We start from the raw sequence: 18,883 nt of genomic DNA, 5'->3' as shown, positions 1-18,883 counted from the left end.
GCAAAAATACCTCCAGCCTCTGCCAATATGACCCAATGGAAAAAAAACCAACCACCTCCTTCCTAAATCCCCAAACAGGCCATCGGTCAGACCCCTAGCATCCTGGAAACACAGCTCAATATCCCTCAGCTACAGGGAAGGAGAGCAGCAATATGGCCCCCGGATGCTTGGGAAGGCTTTACACATTGAGAAGAGGACTGTGAAAGCCAATCAGTTCCCTTCATCCTTCCCTGGCTGGCCAACTGGAAGGAAAGGAGTCCCTCTCCTCTGAGCGCATTCCTATGTGCACTTAGAGGTACAAGGAATGGTTTGACTCCAACATGTCTAGGCATGAGCTTTTCTCTCTCGGGATTTGGCCATCTCCCTGCTGATCTGATCAAACTGCCACCTCACCCACCTGCCGCCCAACTGACATAGGGAGGGGCATTGTGTCTGAGACAAGAGAGAGGGAGGGAGAGAGTGTATTTCATAATCACTGTATAGCATCAGTTGATAACCAGCAACTCTGCAGAGGTAGAAATGGAAGCTTTGTACCACTGGAAGGGGCAGCTTCCCAGCAGAACCTAGCCCTCACAGTTCTAGAGGGATCAGACTTTAATGTCATTGTGTCTATTAAAGCAATTGTGGAGGTGCTTTCAGTTATTCTCTTCCGCTCTACCCCGAACTGTTGGACTCACAGCAACAGCTTTTACCAGGGGAAGGATTCAAAAATAGTCAGACACATTTGTTCACCTCTACCAAACATTTCTAAAATATTTTTTGCCATGCATGATGTGGCGCATGTGGAATACGTGATGGTGCAGTAGGGGATACAGCATTTGACTGTGCTCCATTGGGATGACCTGTATAACATTCAGGGATGGATAGAGAAACAGAATGGTGGCATTCCGTGGCCTCCCACACAGCTAAAGCAGGCTGTGGATTTTTCAGCATCTGTCCAGAGCTACCGCATCAAAGCAAATACACATTCGGATGTGTTTGCTAATATTGCTTCACCAACGTGTGTCCCATAGGGCTATAGTCATCGTTAGCGGTACACAGAGGAACTACTCAAACCTTTAGCTGGAGCAGATACTCAGGTTAAAAAAACCACAGGCTCATTGGCTTACTCTCCCTTGAATTCAGATGTAATGTTCTGGAAAGGAAAGGCAGTCCCTTCTTAGCTCTATCTCACAACATCCCCACAATTATCTAAACCTGGAAGTGGTTCTCAGGCCTAGACAGCCTTTCCGCAATCCGTCACTTTCCACAGGTGAGTTGTCCTAGTGCAGAAAGCCACACATCATTATTGGTGAATACAGTCTTTGCCCCTTTCTGTTCTTCATTTCAAGTAAGAGCTAAGAGGGTTTTCACGGGGCATTGCTGGTGTCTCATGAGCAGGATCTCAGCAGCAAGCTCAACAGCCTATATACACAAATAGAACTCCCCTCCAGGGAAAGAACTCTCAATGTGGAAAGTGTTAAAGAAGATGCCTACCCACTCACTATCATTGCAGGATGGTTGAAATGAAATGGTTGCAATATATTTCTCTCTCAGAAAAGCTAGAATAGAAATGTGAAGGAATGTAATATGAGATCTCAAGAAACATGAACTTGAGAATTTAATATTTCTAGTTCATTAATGGTGAACAAAGGACTTTGTTTTTCAGGAAGCATTTATTCTTTAATGGTTCTGTTCATGGAAAGGGAAATTCTAAAAGGATACCAGAAGCATCTTCTGTCTAAATCAAACAAATGAGAGTTCCTTGGCTGTCATGGCTGCCAGGGTCAAGATTTTCAAAAGCGGCTAGTAATTTGGGGTACCTTAATCTGTAGGTGGCTAGCTTGAGACTGATTTTCATAGGATGGCTATGTAATACATTCTGACGCTCAGACCCTCTTACAGCCATTCAAATATGGAGGTGCCTAAAAATCACTAGCCACTTTTGAAAATCATGGGCCCGGGCCATATCAACCATATGAGAAGGGCACCCCGGGCGTGATCCAAAGCCCACTATTGTTAATCGAAATCTTTCCATGCACTTTAACGTGCTTTGCATAGGCCCTAATCACCTGGAAATGAATAGCCTAACATGGCCCTTATCACATAGCACCTTAATTTTCCATTGCACATTTTCAGGCAAGCTTTAGGAAGAATCTTTGGGGGAGTGTGGCGGGATCAGTTAACATTGCCTTCTTTCCCTACCTGAAACCTCTCTCCAGGCCAGCTGCTGCAAGGAGGTGGTCTTGTTTTATGTCGGGAGCAGTTCCAGTGCTCTCAATTCACTTCCCTAAGCCAAGGTAAACTTGAAGCAGCTCAGGCATTCCTAATGTGCTGATGAGCCACCCAGCCATCAGAATATGAGGTCTCTCCCTTCCCCCCTGCCCCTTTGCAATTATAGGGCATGGATCTCCAGGAGCTGAGTCTTCTGAGTTTCCTCTAATGTCAATGGGAGAAGGGGCACTCAACGCACACAAGCATACCCTTCACTGTAGTATTGGAGCCCTGCACACCGATGATGCTGTTCTACGGAAATCCTCCAGTACAGAAAAACAATCTGCAATATTCCCACAAGAACCCACAAATGAGGGAGAAGTGACAGTGCTTTTTCGCAAATGGCACTAGGCATCAAAATCTTCTTGCTGTGTTCATCTACATTTCTGAACAATGCACACACACACACTTTTCTGACAGCATGCAGGAGAGGAAATCAGCTCAACAGTATTAAAGAAAATGTTACGACAGATGGGGTTAAAACATTATTGTTTTCTGATGGATACGAATCGTCGAGTATTTTTCAGAATTACCTATTTTGTAAAGAATGCAAGAGTGGAGCAGACAAAGAAATAAACAGAACTCTTCCCATTTCTAGTTCCTCAACGTTGCTGACAAATCCACAGGACACACTACCCCACTATTGTACAAGCCCCGATTATTCCATACTCTGTTTATGTGGTCATTAGCCCATCTCTCGTGCAGCTACTTCCATACATCACTTTGATTCCTCTTCATGTACATTCTAAAATGCTGGTGAATAAGCTACCTCGTGGTATATCTTCAGCAAGGTGTTGCGGGAGGAGAATGCTATAGCCCCAATCCAGAAAAAACATTCAATGTACTTAACTTGAAACACATGCTGAAGTCCCACGGCAGTCAATGAGACTTCGGCATATGTTTAGGTGCTGTCCTAAATACAGATGGAGTGAAGCACATGTGTAAATATTTCTTGAATGGGGATCTAGTCATCCAACTCCTGTTGTCTGTAAAAGATCTTTGCTTGATTTTTCACATGACACTGATTTTCATCCCTTAAAGCAGTGGTTCTCTAACTTTTGTACTGGGGAGCCCTTTCACATAGCAAGCCTCTGAGTGCGACCCCCCCTAATAAATTAAAAACATTTTTTACATATTTAACACTATTATAAATGCTGGAGGCAAAGGGTTTGAGGTGGAAGCTGACAGCTCATGACCCCCCCCCCCATGTAATAACCTCACGACCCCCTGAGGGATCCCAACCGCCAGTTTGAGCACCCCTGCCTTAATGTTATTCACTTGACTTGGTCTACACCAAGCACTGCTCTCTCTCTGTTGCTGAACCCCTGTCTCTGATCATCAGCTAGTCTCCTGCATCGCCTGTCAGACTGCACACCCTGTCACTCGGTCTGTCTGTGACTTCCACTCCATCAGTGCTGACTACTTCTAGTCTGCTCTTAACCCTCTCCTCTTTGCCATCTCCTCCCTTCCTTCCATTCATAGGGTGGTTGATTCTCTCCAGGCTTCACTCTCCTCTATGCTTGACTCTTCTCCCTCACTCTCCCGTGGTAAGGTCTCTGCCAATCCCACAGCCTGGCACACCCACAACAGACGCTTCCTCCGCTCCTGCTCGTGCATCATGGAGTATCCCTGGCAGGAATCCCAGGACTTCCTCTGGTACAAATTCATTCTCTCCTCATTCCATTCTGCCATTTTCACGGCCAAGCAACTCTGCTTCTCCAGCCTCATTGACTCCATTGCACATGATCCCAGTGACATTTTTGCATTTTCAACTCCCTCCCCCGCCTCACCTTTTCGTCCCCTTTCCCCATATCCTCCTACAATTCTTTCTTTCTTCTCCCCTAGCATGGACTCAGATGGTTATCATCTGCTCTCCTTCTCTAACCCATCCAATGGACACCCTCTCACCCACTCCTTTACTCTTTTCCTTAACCTTTCACTCTCCTCTGGTTCTTTCCCTTCACAATGCAAACATGCTTTAATCTCTTCCCTCCTTGACTGCACTCGTGTCTCCAACTACCACCCATCTCCCTTTCACTAATGAACACAGAATCATAGAATATCAGGGTTGGAAGGGACCTCAGGAGGTCATCTAGTCCAACCCCCTGCTCAAACCAGGACCAATCTCCAATTTTTGCCCCAGATCCCTAATGCCCCCCTCAAGGATTGAACTCACAACCCTGGGTTTAGCAGGCCAATGCTCAAACCACTGAGCAATCCCTCCCCCCAATGGGTTGTCTACAATGTCTGTCTCGAGTGCCTCACTTCCAATTCCACGCTAGACCCTCTCCAATCCTGCTTCCATCCCTTGCATTCCACTGAAACTAACAAGTCTCTAATGACCTTTTCCTAGCCAAAGCTCAGACCCAGTGCTTCATCCTCCTCAATCTATCAGCTGTCTTTGACACTGTTGACCAAACTCCTCTTCTCGAAATCTTGTCTTCCCTTGGCTACCATGATTCTGTCCTCTCCTGGTTCTCCTCTCACCTCTCTAATCATTCCTTCAGCGTGTCATTCAGAGCAGTGGTTCTCAACCTTTCCAGACTACTGGACCCCTTTCAAGACTCTGATTTGTCTTGCATACCCCCAAGTTTCACTTCACTTCAAAACTACTTTCTTACAAAATCAGACATAAAAATACAAAAGTGTCACAGCACACTTACTGAAAAATTGCTGACTTTCTCATTTTTACCATATAACTATAAAATCAATCCACTGGAATATAAATATTGTAGTTACGTTCCAGAGTATAGCATATAAAGCAGTATAAACAAGTCGTTGTCTGTATAAAATTTAATTTGTACTGACTTTACTAGTGCTTTTTATGTAGCCTGTTGTAAAACTAGGCAAATATTTAGATGAGTTGATGGACCCCCTAGAAGACCTCTGTGTACCCCACAGTGAGAACCACTGATTAAGAGAATCCTCCTCATACATGCTCAAACATTCAGGGGTGGGGTACCAGAGAGCTCTGCCCTTGGTCCCCTTCTCTTCTCCTTCTACGTCTTGTCTCTGGATAATTTCATTAACAAATTCAACTACCATCTCTGTGCCAGTGACTCAGAGATTTACCTCTGTACAGAAGACCTGTGCCCTTCAGTCCACACTAAAATCTTGGCCAGTCTCTCTGGGAAGGTACAATTTCCAGCTTGAGCAGACATGCCCTCACTAGCTTTGATCAAGCTAGAATGCTAAAAATAGAAGTGCAGCTATGGTGATGCAAATGGCAGGAGGGGCTACCCACCCCAAATATGTGTCTAGGGTCTCAAATGGGATTGGACCTGGTATGGCTGGCCCCTCCCACTGCTGCAGCTACCCTTCTATTTTTAGCACACAGGCTCGAACACAGATCAGGTATGTCTACTCGAGATGGAACTACACCTTCCAGCTCAAATGTAGACATGGCCTCTAACATCTCCTCCTGGATGTATTGTCATGCCCTCAAGCTCAACATGGCTAAAGCAGAACTCTTCCTCTTCCTCCCAAAGCCTCCATGCTCCTGCCTTTCTCGATAACTGTAGACACTACCCCCATCTCACCTGTCTCTCAGGCTTGTAACCTGGGTGTGATCTTCAACTCAGACCTCTCCCTAGATCCTACTATTCAGGCAATGGCTAAATCTGGCAGGTTCTTTCTGCAGACACCTCTAAGATACAGCCTTCCTATCCAGTCATACAGCTAAAACTTCAGGGTCTCATGATCTCAATTACTGTGACATCCTTTTCTCTGGCATGCTACCATAAAGTTAATTTTGCTAGCTCATTGGGTCAGTTTGACCATGTCACCCCTCTTTGCATCCCTCCACGGGCTTCCCTTTCTCTGCCACATCAAGCATAAGCTACTTGTCTTCACTTTCAGGGTTCTTTATGGTCCATTCCTCACCCAATCATCTCTCTTTCACTATCTAGATATCAGCTCACCTCTCTGATTGGCCCATGATGACAACCTTCATTGCCTGCTTGTTACATTTTCAAAGAAGCACCTTTGTGCTTTCTCCCATGCCTGTCTTCATGATTGGAAGGTGCTCCCTGTAAACATCCTCAAACTCAGCTCATTCTCCTCTTTCAAATCCCTCCTTTAAACTCTCCTTTACTGCGATGCCTACAAAGCAAATATACTTGCAACGACTAAGCTGCTGGTATGCTAGGACCACAGCCTTCCATGGTGACCAGCACTGTCTCATTATTTCATTGTGCTCCTCCTTTTTGTCTCCACCTGTCGTCTCTTCTCTTATACTTAGATCGTAAACTCTCCAAGGGAGAGACTTTTGCTCTGTGTTCGTACAGTGCCACACCCAAGACAGTCCTGGTCTGTGACGAGGGCTCCCAGGTGCTACCGCTATACAAATAATACATAATGGCTTTGCACTTTGTATAGAAAGGATCATTTTGGAATCTCTGAACAAACAGGTACAAAGATTCATTTTGAAAATGGATTAAAAAAGATTGAAGAGAGATATTTGCTCTTTTCAGATGATTTAACATTCACCAGTTGCAAATATAGCAAGCTCTTGCGCTGAACCAATAAACTGGTCTCTCAGTCAACAATTGTATTAACATAAAATTGAGCAGTCCTAGGAAATGCCCCACATTTCATCCAAAGGATCACCTTATTCTCTGCATTCCCTTTACTTATTTCTGTCCCTTCTTTTCACTGTGATTCTTCTGAACCAATCGATAGCTGTGAACCTACAGCAGTTGGACTGCAGTGCTCGCATCATGTATTGTCAATGATAACCAAAAGTGACATCTGCTGGCTGAGCTGGGGAAGAGCTCACACTATTTTGCCTTTTCTGATGTTTCCAGTGTAATATTTGCTGTAAGAAGCATTTCCCCTTTTTCCTTGAAATCAAACAATGCTGAGAATTGACCGCATTGCTCCTCAGCTGAAATGTGATTTAAAATTTATTATTTTTGTCTTAACCAGTCATTTGATTATCTACAAAAGTTTCAAGATAAATTGTAATTGGTTATATGAAATGTCTCTGTAAAATTTCTTTGAGCAGTCTTTCCAACGGGTCAACATAATACATGACCTGCACGAGGACTCAAGATATTTGGAAAGGTAAATACTTAGGAATCAGATTAGTTTAGAACTGTGTCTGGAGTTCAGAATTCCATCTTATCTTAGTCCTTTCAGGTGTATACAAGGACGGTATTTATCTGCACAGTAAATAAGAACTAATAGACAGACATACACACACCCAAAAAAAAATCAGTTATTGGCAAGTGCAGAAAAACAGAGAAGCAGCAAACAAAGTGGAATTTATGTAAGTAGTGGAAGTAGCAACTTATTTGCTGGTTGAGCTGCACTCACTAAGGAAACCCAATGGGATTTAAAACATGAGAGCTGGGGAGTGGGCCAGTGCTGCAGGCCAACTAGTGCTACAGATCTGATCAATGGAGAATCAGTGTAAGAATTAGAGTAGGTGTTGTACGGAAAGCAGAACCGAAGGTCACCAAGAGACTGCTAAACAACAATATCTTGTCAACACATCTATCTGCGGCAAAACACAGCATCGAAGTAAGCGGAGATGCAAATGGAAGCTTTTGACAGTGTCTGAAAAAATGTCCCCAGATCAGATAGGAACCCTGAAAAATTTGCAAGACAAGTGATCATTCGTAGCCAATAAAGTGTGGTCCTTTGGGAGTAAGTGCTATACAGGAGCGCTACTGCACTTAACAGAGGGGAGCCAGTGGAACTGTTCTGTCACTTTGCTGCTGCATGATTTCCACATGGTCTTAGCTATGAGAAAGCATGAGTTACAGCTCATGGGGAACTACACTCTTCTGGAATCATGAAAAGGCCTGCCGTGTACAGTGGCACATTCAAAGGATGTGAATTCCTGGTTATCTGACACGCTCTCGGCTCAAAGATTTTCCTCTGTGGTTTGAATTCATACTCAGCAGGCATTATCCAGGCTTCTCTGGCAAGGCTGCAGTCCAACGGTACTCTCCGGTTGCCAGTGCAGCTTCTCCTTGCCAATGCTCATTAGGGCTGGCCGGAAAACAAGAATTTCGTTTCACAAAAAAACGTTGAGGTTTCAACATTTGTTTTCATTCCACATTAGATCAAAAGCGAGCTCTTTGGGATTTTTTTTTTTAATTGTGTGAAAAACCTGACAGAGTGCTTCTTGTTTGCAGTTGGGCTTCCTCCCTGTGAAGGACACACTTCCTTCCTCTCTCTCCATTTTACAATCATTGAGTTTCGATTGTCTCCATCCTATATCCCTGTGTAGTGCGGCGATTGCCCCACTCCTGGGGAAAAGGGTTAAAAGCAGCCCAGGAGAGGGCTGCTGCTGGGGAAAAGCTGATTGGCCAAGCAGCCTCAGCTGTTGCCACACCCCAGTCAGGGCTCAGCTGGCCCTTATAAGAGGGCAGTGGGCCAGGAGCAAACAGTCTCCCTCTAGCTGAGGAAGGGGATGGACCTGGTTGCCTGGGAAGCCTAAGGATACAGGAGTAAAGCAGGGCTGGGGAAAGCTCAGAAGAGCTGGGGGAGCTCCAGGCCGGCAACTCCCCAGGCTGCAGGGCCTTGTACAAGGCCCCTGGAGATACTGGATTGCAGGAAAAGGCAGCAGGTCAAAACCTCCCTTGCCTATGTGACTGGCTTATACAGACTGCATTCGGCCCCAGTGAAAGTGGGCTAGATGGTGACCGGCAGTAGCCCATAGGCTGAGGCAAGGTGGGGATAGAGGGTGGGGGTTCCCCGGGGAGGGGAGATACAGATCTTTGGGGTATTGCCTGGAGGGGCAGCACCCCAGGTAAAAGGGCACTGGGGTCCGGGAGGGACATGGGGGCCAGCGACAGCGAGACACCGGCAGAGGGCACTCCGGAGCTGGTAAAAAAAGAGCTAATTCCCAGATAGCCCACAGGAGGCGCCGCAGGGGTGAGTCGCCGCATCGCCACACCCTGGTACATGGAGGTCTTCCTAATGAAGAAACAGCTGTATTCAGCTCAGACAACCAGAAAGCAACATCCAAAGTGACCCATATTAAACTCATAAACAAGCACTTTGGAGGAAGAAAGTCAAATACCAAATACCGACTAAACTCCCTCCCGCCTTCCCACCATCAATATTTAAATAAAAGGTTTAGCTCTTGCCATCCTATATAGAGCACTACATTGGCAATGCTCTAGGGCTCTCTAGTAAATACTCTTTAACATAAATTCTTCATGCTCTATAGGATTAAAATACTTGAGAGAATATTTTTGGCAAGCAGGGTTTTAAAAAAAAAATCAGCAGAGAAATAGTGTGTTTTCACCCATTCATGCTTCTTAAAAATAAATGTTTCAGGCCTGTGAACAGCAGAGTACAATCAGAAAACCTGATACGCCATGACAGGTGTCAGAGTAGCAGCCGTGTGAGTCTGTATCCGCAAAAAGAACAGGAGTACTTGTGGCACCTTAGAGACTAACCAATTTATTTGAGCATAAGCTTTCGTGAGCTACAGCTCACTTCATCGGATGCATTCAGTGGAAAAACAGTAGCTCACGAAAGCTTATGCTCAAATAAATTGGTTAGTCTCTAAGGTGCCACAAGTCCTCCTGTTCTTTTTGCTGAGACGCTATGCATCCAAACGATGGAAGATTTCTCTCGCTGTTCCTAGAATAGGCAATGTTCCACCTAAACAGGAACAGTATGAAATTATCATCCGCAAGATTTGAGCCTTACATACTTAAAAATGGTTTGCATCATGTACAGTAATGGTTGCAAATTATATAGTATGAGATGACAGAAGTTTGCCTTCCAGGCAAATAGGGCTATTGACAGCAGCAGCTGGAGAACAAAGGTTCACTTACAGTGAGCTCTGGCTTTTTCAAAGCTGTAACATTATTTACTTAGATTATTCTAATTGTAGAGAGCCGCCCGTGGAGAATAAAAGGGATCCTTTCACCTAAACCATTAATTTCTTATTCCTAAATTTGCAGATTTCCAGCCTCTCAGTAACAATGCAGTTTTTTCCACCCATAATGTGTGGTAAAAATGGAAAGAAGCAATTTTGGCGTGCATTAGAACCCTGTGAAACAGGTGGGCAGGTTATACTGATATCACACTTGGGGAAGAACTCCACTGGGATTGCCTTGATGGAGCTTACTTACATGGGGACAGGCTGCAATACCCGTACAACTGTTAAATAGTACTTTCAGCCACATGGAATATCAGCAAAATGATATTCATGGCCCACCATGTTTTTCCACTAGGTTTCTAGTATCCGCGCATGAATACGCACCACCTCCCCACTCCGCAAGCCAGTTCACCACTGCTGTTGGACAAATTAATCTCAGATGGCACTGTTAATACTGCATTGATTATTTTATGTAGTGTGTATTTGATAATCATATTCATGGAAATGTTCTTGGTCAGAACAAAGAATTTAAAAACAAACATAACTCTGACCACCTCATATAACCTTTGTTTTTCCAAATGGAAGACCTCATCCCCAACTTAGAATTAATTAATATCACCTTTGGAAATTGCTATCCCTAACATAAAAGGGCACTTGAATGGTTGAAAGTCAATAAAAATGAATTGTGACCTTTGATGGAAAGGTCAAATTTGGTGGGTTTTTCCATTCTCATCAGTCCATGGTGAATAAATGAATACATTTCAAGTTTTAATTCAGCTGAACCATGGAAATTAATGATCAATCAGTCAGAGCCTTCATAGACCACCAAAGTTAATAGACATCTTTTTCATGGCTTACAATGGGCTTTGGACCGGTACATCGATGAACAACCAGTTAGATAAAGACAACTATCTTTGTTACATTAGATTTGCACAATGGATAGCATTGCTCTGGTCAAGCATCTGAGGTGCTCCAGTTACACGTCTCCGAGTAGTCAGTTACAGCAATCCAGCTTTTTCACCAGTAGCAAAGTCAGAAGGAACCAAATGAAAATCAATAGCCTGCATTAATTGGAAAGTGTGTCCTTTATACTCTTTTCCTGTAGTTTGAGGAGATATTGTTGGCTCAATAGTATTCTATTTTAACCCCCACGGTCATAGAGTCATTTAATTAAAATCAAACACCAGCTGTGTCTAGAAGGGGACTCAAAAATATTTTTTTAAATTGCAGTGCTAACTTACAGGAAGTTTTACGACTTAACAGATGTGCAAACAGCAGACATATGGTCCCAGACTATTTTATACCTTCTATGTTCCATGAAATACACTGCTCTATCCTGATTACAGGAATCAATGAAAAAAACCACTCAAGCTAGTGACGGGAGGAATTTATTGGCCCTGAATGCAATGGGACTGTTCCTGGGTTAAAAGTAAGGTCAGGGCATCTCCACTGGCATCAATAGTGTTACCCTACTTTAGGGTCTGGCCCATACAGTGTACTTAAATCTCAATCGCAGAACAAAAGCTGAGCAATTTCCCAGGACCATTTCTTCACTGATGCTCCTGGACGCTCAGAGCTATCTCTCAATGCTTACAGCAGCCTCTCCCCTTCCCTGGTCTGCTGCCAGGCTTCTGCCTGAGGGTAAGCACTAAAACTTTTTTGAGTCCAAGTGCCTCCAAGTATTCAAAGGAAACTCATTGCCGGGGCCTTTCTGAAGCCTGTTTGGAGATAGGCCTGGACGAAATCCCTGAACCTTTAGAGGCTGTTTGAACTCCAAACCTGACACTGAACCCATGTTCTGCCAAAGCGGCCTAATCTGTATGGGAGGCCAAACTGAATCCCTGCAGGTGAATACCCACAAACATTTACATATTCGGAGCTGAGATCCTGATCTGGATTACAATGTAGATTGCGAGCTCTCTCAGGGCAGGGGCTGCCTCTTTTTGGGATGTGTGTAGGGTGGCCACCTGTCTAATTGCTGGTAATTGGACAGCTGAGGCCCCACCCTCAGAGGGGAGATTCTGAATGGGAAACCCCAGTCAGATCTCCCTCTGGAGATTCCCCACTACTGTGCTGTCAAGGGTGGGGCAGAGGCAAAGCATTGGGGATCTGCAGGAGGCTCTATGACTGCACCCCAGCGCTGACCACCATGGGTCCTGGTGGATGTCCATCTTCCCTGCCATGGACATCTCCTCTCCTTGATAGTGAATGCCCTTGGGAGAAGAGACAGACAGCGAAATAGGTCTCTATTAGCTTTCCTGGGCAAGGTCTGCAGAGCCAGGGTAGGACGATGTGTCATCCCCAAGACCACCACATCTTCTCCCCAGCAGAGGTCCTGGACTTGTGGGGTGGACTCCACCGTGGCAGGGGTGCTGCTGCAGTAGCTCAGCCCCACTTCTGCTGGAGCACACGGGTCACACAGCGCAATCTGTCCCCAGACTTGCTTTGAAGAGTTTCAGCATCAGACTTAAGACATTCAATTAAAAAGGATGCTGGTGTCTTACTGTCAGATAGGTTTGTGGGAAGTGAGGCTGCCAGAGCCAGTAATACGGTAGGAAGGTCTTCTCCTGTCCTTGGGAAAGATATAAACATTACTGCAATAGTCATTAAGACGTACGTGAGAGCTTGCATCTTACAGTCAGTTTATAGCCTGCAACATTCCTTTAGATGTACATGAAAGGTAATAACTTATAGTCAGCTTGAAATCAAATCTTCCTTTACAGAAACACTGGTACCGCCAGCTGAGATTTACAGGTAGTTTGTATGCATGTCTTCATAAGGAAATAAATTAATTTCAAAAATAATTCAGTTCATCCACTTGACAATCTTGCTCTATATTTAAATCTAATATTCTCTAGATGTTAAATGAACCTTAGCTCTACAGCAGATTCTCAGGTCCTACCTCAAATTCAGGCTTGCTCAGACCTTTTCTAATCTAGGCTGTAGGGCAACTAGCCTTGATTTAGAATTAACCTCCATTTTTCATTTTCTTATTGGTATCCCGGGAAGTAGCATAAAGCTCTTTGCTCATGGCTACAATAATTCCATTTGCTAATATATATCATATTAGCTATTCTAAAACTTACCTGGGGAGAATGATTATTCCTGACATTTAATATTTGTTCTGAGAAGGGAAGGAAATTTAACATATTGCACTTAGCAGTTGTAGCATTAGTAATGTTCAAACACTTGGCATTTCCTCACAAACTCCCAAGGTTGGGGTGCGGGAGAAGGCGAATCCCACGAGCGTGATAATGCGACAGGCTGGCCTCTAGTGTGTCTGCGAGCCCTGAAGCTCACTGTGTCTTTCTGGAGGGCCACGGCAATGACATTTGCTCTAGGGAAAGACACTTAACCATAGCAGGCTAACTTGTCATACGACTGAGCTTCCTAAATTTATGGAGGGGTTGTGATGACGAGATTGCCTACAAGTGTGTATTGCCCATCCGCTACTGCTATGAGCTCATATCTCAGATGGCCAGCATAGAGGGGAAGGGCTCTGAGTGACTACAGAGAATTCTTTCCTAAGGTGGATTTCGCCCACATGTTCAGGATATAACTGATTGCCATGTTTGGGTTTGGGTGGGGGATTTCCTCCAGCTCAGATTGGCAAAGACCCTGGGGGCTTTTTGCCTTCCTCTGCAACATGAAGCCCAGGTCATTTGATGGTTTCAACTAGAGTAAAGGGTGGATTCTTTGTGTATTAACAGGTTTCAGAGTAGCAGCCTTGTTAGTCTGTATCCGCAAAAAGAAAAGGAGGACTCTAAGGTGCCACAAGTCCTCCTTTTCTTTTTGTGTATTAAGATTTCAGGACTTCAGTAACTCAGCCAGAGATTATGGGTCTACTACAGGAGTGGGTGAGGTTCTGTGGCCTGTGATTAACAGGAGATCAGGCTAGATGATCATGATGGCCCTTTCTGGCTTTAAAATCCATGAGCCTATGAGCTAGATCTGGGCCATCGAGATACATTTCAGGAATTCTCCTGATGGGAAATATGAGACATGGAGCAGAGCTAAAAGGAGGAGAAAATAGTGCCAGATTCAGATGCCTTACTCCTCAAGCAGTCCCATTCATATACGCTACCTGTAAATCTTTCAGTGGGGTTGTTAGCTGGAGGGGAGAAGAGGAGTCAAAATCTGGCCCATAATTCATGGTTTTGCACTATTGCCCTTCCCGGCTGCAGCAACTCAAACACCATATGAACTTTCTATGTAATTGTGGGTATCCTTAAGTGTTGGAACATCTCTAGCAGCTAAACTCAATTAACTTAGCATAAAGCACACTCAGCAGGTGTGGCTTTCCCTTAACAAATCAACAGACAAAAGAACAGGAGAGAGGTTACGGACTTGAGATTGGCTTTCCAAGGTGGGTAGAGGGAGATACTTATAGACAGCCAGTTATTTGTTTATTGATGACACTGACAAAATCTGTACATATAATTCCAAATGCCTGCCTGCCCTGACCCGGGCCCCACGATGCTCCTTGCACCTGAGCTGTGTGTAGCTCTGTTCTAATCAGTGCTTCTTCCATGTATCCCCATTCCTAACAGGGGCAGGTTGGTAAATCATAAACCACCTGAATACAGAAAAATTCAAAAAAGCAGCGAGACAGCTTATGAGTATGTCTGTGCACAATGAAACAGAAACAAAAAACAATTATCCCATTGATCTATCTAGGCTTGCATATGAATAACTGACTTCAAATAAAAGTGTGATAGGTGCTGTCATAAACATACAGCTAAGGGTATCCTAAAATCCCTCCTTACCTGTAAAGGGTTAAGAAGCTCAGGTAACCTGGTTGGCACCCAACCAAAAGGACCAATAAGGGGAGAAGATACTTTCAAATCTGTGGGGGAAGGTTTTTGCTTTGTTCTCTTTGTTGGTTCTCTCCGGGCCAGCGAGGAATCAGGGCAGGGAAAATACATCTCCCAAAGCCCTACTTGAACTAAGCAGCTAGATTACAAAAATTGTAAAAAAAAAGCAAGGAAATGCATTCATTTATATTTTGTTTTAGCTTATGAATTCTCCCTTGGAGAGGGAGGTTTATCCCTGTTTTTTGTAACTTTTAAGTTTTGCCTAGAGGGACATCCTCTGTGTTTTGAACCAGATTGTCCTGTAAAATTACCTTCCATCCTGATTTTACAGAGGTGCTTCTTTTACTTCTTTTTTCTTTACAATAAAGTTCTGTTTTTTAAGAATCTGACTGGGTTTTTAGTGTCCTACAAACCCAAGGATTGGTTTGTGCTCACCATATTTATTTTTCAAGCCTCCCCAGGAAAGGGGGTGTAGGGCTTGGAGGGATATTTTGTGGGAATAGGAACTCCAAGTGGTCCTTTCCCTGATTCTTTGTCTAAATAACTTGGTGGTGGCAGCATACCTCAGTCCAAGGACAAATAGTGATTTGTGCCTTGGGGAAGTTTTAAACTAAGCTGGTAGAAATAAGCTTAGGGGGTCTTTCATGCAGGTACCCACATCTGTACCCTAGAGTACAGAGTGGGGAGGGAACCTTGACAGGCTCACTAATCCATGTTATAACAAATCCCATTATCTCATCCTCTACTTTACAGGGGATGAGACCTGTGTGTTTGGTGATGCTATTTTTCAGTGTAAACGTGATATTACAGCTGAGTGCAACTGGTGGACAATTGCAAGAGTGTTTTCTACAGAGTCACAGACTCTTAGAGATTGCAGCAGCTCTCAGTGTTGGGGTTGAACTTTGATTCCAGATACTACAGTGTACATTCATTTTACAAATGAATTCTTTCTAAAATGGGGCTGTTTGTGACCAATAGCACTGGTTTGTGGGTATGTATATTACAGAACTCCACTAACGAGGTGGCTGGTCAACCTTTTGTGGACTCAGTTTCCCTCTACACAGTAAAGCGGTCGCTTGGCTCTCAGGGTAGGAGACTCGATTTTGGAGATAAACTTAAAATCTGCAGCCCTAATGCAGTTGAGAGATCAAAGCATATTTCTACCACACCCTTAGCTCTTGTAAATCCAAGTGCTTGATGACAAGGCCCAAGTTAAACAACAAAGAGAAGGAGAAAAGATACTGTTGCAGCTGAGCAAATGGATCTGACTTGGGGACAGAGGCTTGCAGACCTCACATCTCCTCATTACTTGCATGTAATGTTAAGAAATATTTAATGTTTGTATTACAACAGCAACTATAGGCCTCAAGGGGACCAGAACCCCATTGTGTGAGGTGCTGTACCGACAGAAAGTAAAACGATAGCCTAGTTCCGAAAGAGTTTATCATCTTGGCTTAGGAACAAGGTGACAGGCGGACAAAAGAAACAGACAAATTGTAGAACAGTGGTCACCAACCGGTCAATTGCGATCGACCGATCGATCCTGGAACCTCTGCCAGTCAGTCGTGATCTCCATTCACTAAATGTCCGGCGGCACAGTGGGGCTAAGGCAGGCTGCCTGCCTGCCCTGGCCCGGGCCTGACAATGCTCCTGGAAGCAACTGGCATGTCTCTGCAGCCTCAGGGCGGTGGGGGCAGGTGGCTCCGTGCACTGCTGCTACCTCCGCCCCTCCAGCTCCGACTCCGCAGCTCCCATTGGCGGGAACTGGGGCCAGTGGGAGCTGTGGGGGCAGCGCTTGCAGCCCCTGGGGGGGCAGTGGGTCACCTCATGCTGCCCACGCCTGCAAGCGCCGCCCCCTCAGCTCCCATTGGCTGCAGTTCCCAGCCAATGGGAGCTGCGGGTCGTTGCTAGGGGTGGGTGCAGCATGCGGCACCACCTGACCCTCCCCAGGGGCTGCAGAGCCATGCCAGCCAGTTCCGGGAGCAGTTTGGGCCCAGGGCAGGCAGGCTGGGAGCCTGCCTTAGCCCTGCTGCGCTGCTGACTGGGAGCCGCCTGTGGTAAGTGCCTCCTGGCTGGAGCGTGCATCTCGCACTCCCTCCTGTATCCCAACCTTCTGCCCCAGCCCGGAGCCCCTTCCTGCACCCAAACTCCCTCCCAGAGCTTGCACCCCTCACCCTGTCCTGTACCCCAACCCTCTGCCCCAGGCTCAGCCCAGAGACCCCTCCCACACTCCAAACCCCTCGGCCCCAGCCTAGAGCCTGCAACCCCTCCTGGCACCCCAACCCCCTGCCCCAGCCTGATGAAAGTGAGTGAGGGTTGGGGACAGTGAATGATGGAGGGAGGGGAGACTGGAGTGAGCGGGGCAGGGCCTCAGGGAAGGGGAGGGGCCACAGGGAAGGGGCGGGGTAGATCCTGGGTTGAACTTAAATTCAAAAAGTGATCTTGTGCGTAAAAAGGTTGGAGACCACTGTTGTAGGGGAACAAGGAGACAAGGTAACAACAAACTAAGCAAGTTCTGCTGGATAAGCAGTAGCCAGAGCTCACCATGCTGGGATGAGCTGATGGGGCTTTGTAGGGGTTACAGCGGAGGTGAGTCTTAAGGAGGGATTGGAAGGGGTAAGGTAGTGGCTTTATGGAATGCTGCAGGGAATCTGAATACTGCACTGCCAACTCTGTTTTCTTCTGGCGTCGGGACTGAAAAGGTGATGGACACAATAAGGTATTAAGTGAATTCCCTCTTGCAGCTACACAAACGTTATGGGCTGTATTGTACAGTATGTTAATTAGGCAGTTAATACTACTTCACCCTTAAACAAATTAGCTTTGATACTGTGGCTGAAACACTAGCTAATGTTTGGCAGCTAGGAATAAAATACAATCCGGTGGGAGGAGAACAGCTCCTTTGAATCAGTTTTCGTTTTGGATCTGATCCCAGAAGACAGAAATAAGACTCAGGATTGATTAAATTGTTTGGAATAATTGTAAGGCCCTCTTGATAGCCAATTAGTGAGAGATTATTTCTCCAAATATGAATGAGATCTGATGAAAGTGCTCTAGTCTTATTAAAGTGGAAAGAGAAGGGCACCTCAGGGCAAAAAAAAAGTACTAATTCACAGAATCATCTTGGGCCTCAAAATCCAACGAGGTTCAAGCAACCCTGTATGAAGTGTAGATGCTAGTTCAGTGAAGAGAACTGGAACTGGGTGACATTTTTTTTAAAATGTGAAATTTCAGCAACGGAAATTCTGGACAAATGTTGAGTCTTTTAAAATGTCATAATTGTCACCAGCTTTTAAGAAAGCAAAAAGTCGGTGCTAGCGGGGTATGGTCTATTGTAACATCAGACCATTCAGACAGACAGAACCAGCAAGATAAAAAAGGAACTTTTATGCCATGTATAGCTTGAAGATTAGGAAAGGGGGACGGTGTTGTTATATGGCCTCTGAGTCGGAATCAGCCGAATGTAAGGGTTTTGAATAGACGTGGTGCTCCACAGAAAACGTGGGTCCTATTTAAACCATGATTTGAGGACTTCAGTAGCTCAGACATAGGTGAGAGGTTTATCGCAGGAGTGGGTGGGTGAGATTTGGTGGCCTGCGTTGTGTAGGAGGTCAGACTAGATGATCAGAATGGTCCCTTCTGACCTTAATATCTACGAGTCTATGAATCTATGAATTAGTCACATCCTTAATGAAACTGGGATGTCTTTCCCTGAAAGTTTTTGGTCACTTGGCTTCAGTGAGGCTTGTGGAGTAAGATGCTGTTTACTATGCATAAGCGAATCAGAATACAGCCTCAAGGGAATATGGATTCTCGAATCAGTGCAATGACCTGAAATGACACAGGTACTGCCATCATCCAAATACAGGAGGACATTGGTCAATGACAAAAAAAGGGAGGGTTGGATGAACTAAAGCTAGATCAAGTAGTTTAAAATGAAGTGCATTCAATTCCTGTATGTTAGAATCTG

The 18,883-nt window shown here is 45.1% G+C and overlaps 1 protein-coding gene across 6 annotated transcripts in view; it reads right to left on the bottom strand.

Moving 5' to 3' along the window:
• The window catches only part of MDGA2 (MAM domain containing glycosylphosphatidylinositol anchor 2), a 663,883-nt gene that overhangs the window by 105,551 nt on the left and 539,449 nt on the right, over positions 1 to 18,883 (bottom strand). The gene's annotated exons all lie outside the window — the stretch shown is intronic.

This window comes from Lepidochelys kempii, chromosome 6 (assembly GCF_965140285.1).
Source record: "Lepidochelys kempii isolate rLepKem1 chromosome 6, rLepKem1.hap1, whole genome shotgun sequence".
Taxonomy (NCBI): Eukaryota; Metazoa; Chordata; order Testudines; family Cheloniidae; genus Lepidochelys; species Lepidochelys kempii.
Note: the sequence above shows the minus strand (reverse complement) of the source record. Positions and strands in the feature narration are given on the sequence as shown.